General features: G+C 40.4%; 1 protein-coding gene across 1 annotated transcript in view; it reads right to left on the reverse strand.

Annotated features, from left to right (window-relative positions):
* The window catches only part of trpc7b (transient receptor potential cation channel, subfamily C, member 7b), a 42,274-nt gene extending 38,377 nt beyond the window's left edge, over positions 1-3,897 (reverse strand). The window contains exon 1 of the mRNA XM_049029868.1: positions 3,862-3,897. The gene's annotated coding sequence lies outside the window, so the exon portion shown is untranslated. The remainder of the gene's footprint in view (positions 1-3,861) is intronic.
* Positions 3,898-6,667: the final 2,770 nt, after the last annotated feature.

The following is a 6,667-nucleotide window of genomic DNA, read 5'->3' on the forward strand; positions in this document are numbered from 1 at the left end:
TGCAGCAATTGCAGGTTAAAGGCCTTGCTCAAGGGCCCAACAGAATAGACTGTCCAATCGCCAGCACAGATCCCTAACCTCAGAGCCACAAGAAGTTCAAGAAGACATGGTTTAATTTACATCGAGTCTATGAGAATAGAACCTACTGTTCTTCCCAGGGCACACTGGTGTGTGTCTTTGTTATGCAGACCATTGTTTCTCAAGCTGGTCCTCTGGGACCCCCAGACAGTCCACGTTTTTGTTCCCTCCCAGCCCGGTAGGTTTAACAGGTGTACTCCATGTGTAAAGGGGCAAAGCCTAGCGGAATTCCAATTAGCTATGATATGAAAGCTAATTTCTCAAACGTTTATGAAGAGCCTGCTGGGATTCTTCCATGGCAGTATTCTACAAAGTCCAATTTGCCAACAAACGTTCCACCTGATGCAAACAGCAGACATTTAATGACACTTACCAGGTAACATGGCACACACCAAACTTACTCTTTAAATCTGTCAGCTGAGCTATTTTGTTTTTATATGTTCCCCATTTGCATTTGTTTTTCTTTGCATTCAGCAAATGTGTCAGTGTATTTACAGGTACTTTAAATTTAGAGGTGCATTAATTTAAGGTGGTATACTGCTCTCTGATTCTGAAATTATGCACTCCGGGTATTTTTAAGCCCTGCCTCTGGAACGAATCTCTTAGCCATACAGAAAACTGAGAGTCATCGCCCCCCTAACTGACCCCTCTGTTTCCATAGGAACCCCGTCAGCCGTAGCTGCTTCAGCATATGGCAGAAAGAGTGAGGCTTTGCAGCCCAGAGTCAGCATCTTACACATATGAACAACCGGCACACACACCCACACACACCACACACGCTCAAAATAAAGCATAACATTTATTAGCAATTTTTTTACGAGTTATGGATCTATAATAAAGCATTCAAAAACGTATTTTAGCCCAAGTCTGGTTCATGTACAACAACTCACAGAGCCTACTTTCAAAGGTGTGTCACACACATTTCCGCGCAGCCTATTCCGTCACTCATGAATGATGTATACTCTGCATTACAATATGTCTGATGTAGGCATGTCTAATGGCACACATTAGCGAAGTCCCGCCAGAGGGCAGCGGTGTCACTCTAGCTTTATTGAATGTCAAATGCATGAATCACCAAGTTCAATTACACAAGGTTCTCTGCACTTAAACCCCCATATACATTTCTTGAGTGATATGACCAAAAACTATTTCAGTGTCATCACAGCCCGGAAAGTTTACAGTCTTGTTCCTTGAAGGGGGGGGGGGGGGGTATATTCTACAGCTGTCTTTAAATATAGTTGTCATGGCTGATTGATGGCTGATTTATTTCAAACTCCTGCTTGACAAATTGCCTGAATACATAAAGGCAAAAAAAGCAACAAGGGGAAATCTTCATAACCCTCGTCCTGATCATCATAACACCCTGATTCAATCTGAGATTTCAACAGCTTGGATCGTGGCACAAGACTAGATGGTATAAGGAGATTCTAAAGGCAGTCCTCCCAGATGCACACAGAAGGGGTACTCAAGGACTGCTGGGTGCCTAAAGTACTAATTATCTTCCCCAGCAAAGTGTCTGTATCCTTGGAACTCCAGCTTGGCTTACACATTACAAGTTTCAGCGATAGGAAACTCTTCCAACTTCCAACCATTTATCCAGATCAGAGTCACAATAAGCCCAAAGCCTATCTCAAGAACCAAATGGCACAAGGCAGGGGGATTCCCTAGAAAGGACACCAGTGCATCTCAGGGCACATGGACACACACACACACACACACACACACACAAACAAACATGCATGCACGCACACAGAGTCACACACTACGGACAATTCAAGAGATTCAAATTTTCCAAACTGCATGTTTTTAGACCGCAAGAAGGAATCAAAGCACCTGGAGGACGGCAAGAACAAACACGCTACACAAACAGAGCAGCGGCAGTTTTATTAGAAAACAGCAAAATTACGACACTACAGTGAATGAGTACATAATAAACCCTCAGCATCAATATCAAAGGTTAAATTGTACATGTTGAACCTTGATAAGCTGCGCAAAGTCCCACGCCTACAAAACTATTTTAACACCACATAATCTAAAATAAAATAATGACTTTAATTGCATAATGACTTTAATTATAATAACTATTAAGACCAAGAAAGCCATTCCTTTATTAGTCTGAGGCTCCACCTACTCCATACAAATCAAATATTGCTCTTGTTAAGGTAATATATGGGTGAAACGGTTGTCATCTTATCTTGGGTAGTCATTATAAAATTTGGGCATTTCTGTAAATGGGTAAAATGAATACATGTCATCTACTATTCAGTTTGAGGTACAGTGGGCTTATTCCTGGCAGGTTTTATTTCTCAGAACAATGCTGAATATAATTTATTCGTATCTACAAGCATTGAAGCTGTTGTATTTGCTCCCGAGGGCCGAAAACTCATCTGATCAGAATGAATGTATTATTTCTTGTCCATGGTCCAGAAGTTCACATCTGGACATCTACACTTCATGCCCATCTGATTGCTATTGGTTCTCACGAGTCAGGATAGGAATCTGGGCCATCTGTTCTCCAGACAGAAGTCAGAAAAGGGTATCCTGTCCCTCCATTACTATTCTTTGCTTGGCCTATGTCTGCTTTCTCTGCACAGTACATGGCACATATCACCTTTTTAAGTCTGAGAAAAATGAATTACCTGTTTTTATATGCTTCTTGCCCCTATGGAATCAAATTGCTTGCCCTCTGCTGGATCTTATTACAACTTGTAACCTAGAAAAGACATTTTATGCTGCTTACTTCTAATAAGAGTGCTGATATTCAATTTATTGTCTGAAATGTATTAACCTCACTGCATCTACTTCAAGTGCCACTAGTCAGATATTAGACAAAAACTCAAAACACATGGAATACGTCTACTATCTTTTTCTTTAGACAACGGTATTCTATATTACACCATATCTGTATAGATTCAAATGGGCTAAAGTTCTGTCTTTTCATTCCTCCAAAACAATTACTAGGGTACTAAAGCTAGAGACTTAATATACTTCTGGGAATAGAATATTGAGATGCCCATGCCTGGTTTACAATTAAGAAAAATATTAATAAAAAAACAGTGTTTCTCTTTCCACCAATCTCCCACTGTACAGTTATGTCAGTATCTGGTTTTGCAACCAAATAATTAAAAATAATCACCTTAAGCTTTGAGAAATTCTACTAATGTCTTAATTCACACATTTTCAGCACTGAAGGTGTATGCATTATATGTGGTCTGATTTAACGTAACTGTTCTTCATTCCATCATGTTTATCCACCTTAGGTACCTGTGTGTACATATATATGAACATTCTTATAGACAGTTCTGCATATATTGACAAGAGCTATTTAAAAACTACCTACCCTATTCTCTGCTAACTACAAGGCTCTTTACATGCACTCCTTGGGAAAAGTATTTAAACATGTAAATGAAAAATTAAATGCTTGTTTAAATGATCCCCAGTTGCAGTTAAAGTGTATTTTTAAATTAAAAAGAGTTCAATCATTTTCATTTGCATCACTAAATATGCCCCCCAAAATACTTGGCTTGGACAAAGGAAACAAAGAGTTGTAGGAAATGCTGTAGTACACTGTAGTTATGGAAAATTTGACTCAAAAGTTTTTAATATAATGTGCATCTATAGGTTCTCTGAATGCATATCAAGACGTAAATAGCCTTTCGGCTCATTTTCTTCGTCGCATACTAAATATTCATTACATTATGCATTTACTGAAACAGAGGTTGGTGCACAAAAATCATTATTCTTCATGCTATACATTTTAGACGTATTTGTGTGCGAACTTACGCTTGCTGAGAAACCCGGTTGTATAGAGAGTCTAGAGAGCCCGTACAGTGGTTTTCATACTCCGCGGAGTCCTGCTGATGCGAAGATCGCTGTCCCTGGTCCTGAATCCGGCAGGAGTTTTCCTCAAAGCCAAACATCTGCTGCTGCTTCCCGCCGCGCTCCGAGAAAACCGCATATTTTCCTTCCGAGATAGTTATTTGCACATTTTGCGGCTGCTGAAATAAAGTACCTGACTGTTTAAAGCGCTGGATTAACTTTGGCGGCGAGGCATCGCTTTGACGGAGCTCCTCAGACTGTGGAAGAAGGGCGATCCCGGGCGGCCCTTGCGGGTTCTGGGCGCATTCCCACTCTCTGAGCCCGCCGGCAGGCGTGTGCGCAAGAGAGAGATAAAACATACAGGAATCAGCCGCCAGACCCGGCACTTGTTCGGCAGTGTCACTGTCCTCTCCTTCCTCAGACATGACGAAGTTAGCATATGTTGTTATAATTCACAATAAATGGACAATAAAATTACAACAGCTAAAATTACTTGCATACTATATGCGACGGGGTGCATATCATGACTGCCGCAACAGGTTGGAACTAAGTGTCGTATGAGCTCGGGCAAGCCAGCTTCAAGCACACGAATTCACACTGAATCAAACACACAGACGCCCCCGCGCACGCACGCACGCACGCACGCACGCACACACACACACACACACACACAGACCCGTAGTCACATCTTTGTGGGGACTGTGCTTTCATGTCAATGGGCAAAACCCTAATCCCAACATGACGACCTTATCCTCTACCCAGCTCTAACCTTAACCATAAGTAACCAAACTAAATAAGTCTTTTGGTTTTTATTAGTTTTCTTATTGCAGTCACAGATATTTATAAAACTGAATTCCCTCTTATAGGGGGCGAAAGTATTGTCCCCACAATGTCAAAAATAACAGGTTTTTTATCATATTGTAGGGACATTTGGTCTTCACAATGTAATGTATACCTGGATCTCTCTCTCTCTCTCTCTCTCTCACACACACACACACACAAGCTAGGATCCATATGATGTACTGCAGATTTATTATTAGTAGTAGTAGTAGTAATAGTTGTAGCAGAAGTAGAAATGATTGTTCTTGTTTCTCTCCATTTCATTTCTCTTGTCCTCCAGTCCTCCTGGCTTACAGTTCACAGAAAACCGTTAATCAGCACCACGAGCTTCTTACATACTCACTCCAAAATCACACAGGATGGGAAATTCCCCCAAAATCAGCGCAGTCTACATATAGCCTCTGCCTAAGTCTTCCTGCATTAACTTATGCCACTAATGCACTAATGAATATTATAAATGATATCTGATTTAAAAATAACATGGACCGGGTCTGTCCACATGAATCGATTAAAGGATAAAAACAACACACATTTTAACAATATATAGAGCAGAATTAAACTTCGGTGCCTGTTTCAAAGTGTGTTTGTTTATCAAGGACCATCAAGTATTAAACCCGCCACCAACAAGCACGCAGACATACACAGAGAAAATAAAAGGCCGATTGGCTCTTTCATCCTCTGCCAGATGGGAGCTTCTTTATGACTGCTTATGAAAGTAGTCTGCACTCTTTCATTTGTGGGTCCTGTGAAGCATCCCTGTTCCTGAAAAAGCCCTCTCCTTTGAAGCCCGCTGCCATGCCCTGGACGTAACAGTGCCCATCTATCACCTGATCCATGACGTACGAAACACCCGCTAATAATTATCATGATGTCTGTTTATTATGTATTATTGCTATCAGTGTGTATGTGTATTATCAGTGTGTGCGTGTATTATCAGTGTGTATGTGTATTATCAGTGTATATGTGTATTATCAGTGTGTATATGTATTATCAGTGTGTGTGTGTATTATCAGTGTGTGCGTGTATTATCAGTGTGTATGTGTATTATCAGTGTGTGCGTGTATTATCAGTGTGTATGTGTATTATCAGTGTGTGCGTGTATTATCAGTGTGTATGTGTATTATCAGTGTGTATGTGTATTATCAGTGTGTGCGTGTATTATCAGTGTGTGTGTGTATTATCAGTGTGTATGTGTATTATCAGTGTGTATGTGTATTATCAGTGTGTGCGTGTATTATCAGTGTGTATGTGTATTATCAGTGTGTATGTGTATTATCAGTGTGTGTGTGTATTATCAGTGTGTATGTGTATTATCAGTGTGTGCGTGTATTATCAGTGTGTGCGTGTATTATCAGTGTGTATATGTATTATCAGTGTGTATATGTATTATCAGTGTGTATGTGTATTATCAGTGTGTATGTGTATTATCAGTGTGTGCGTGTATTATCAGTGTGTGCGTGTATTATCAGTGTGTATGTGTATTATCAGTGTGTGCGTGTATTATCAGTGTGTGTGTGTATTATCAGTGTGTGCGTGTATTATCAGTGTGTATGTGTATTATCAGTGTGTGTGTGTATTATCAGTGTGTATGTGTATTATCAGTGTGTGTGTGTATTATCAGTGTGTATGTGTATTATCAGTGTGTGTGTGTATTATCAGTGTGTATGTGTATTATCAGTGTGTATGTGCATGCCACCAAGGCAGTGCTGCAGGTAACCCCGGAGCTAAGGGGCTGCCTGTGAGGCTTAGTGCTGAGCAGTTCAAGGGGAATCCCTGCTATTGAATTTTGGAGCAAAGAGAGTGTCTGGGTGGAAGACACGTCTATGTAAAATGGGCGTGTAGTATCAGTTGAAATGCTAATATAACACCCAGAGCACTGCTAATAATAATAATAATAAGGATAATAATCATCATCATCATCATGGGGAGT

This window comes from Brienomyrus brachyistius, chromosome 10, assembly GCF_023856365.1.
Source record: "Brienomyrus brachyistius isolate T26 chromosome 10, BBRACH_0.4, whole genome shotgun sequence".
Classification (NCBI taxonomy): Eukaryota; Metazoa; Chordata; class Actinopteri; order Osteoglossiformes; family Mormyridae; genus Brienomyrus; species Brienomyrus brachyistius.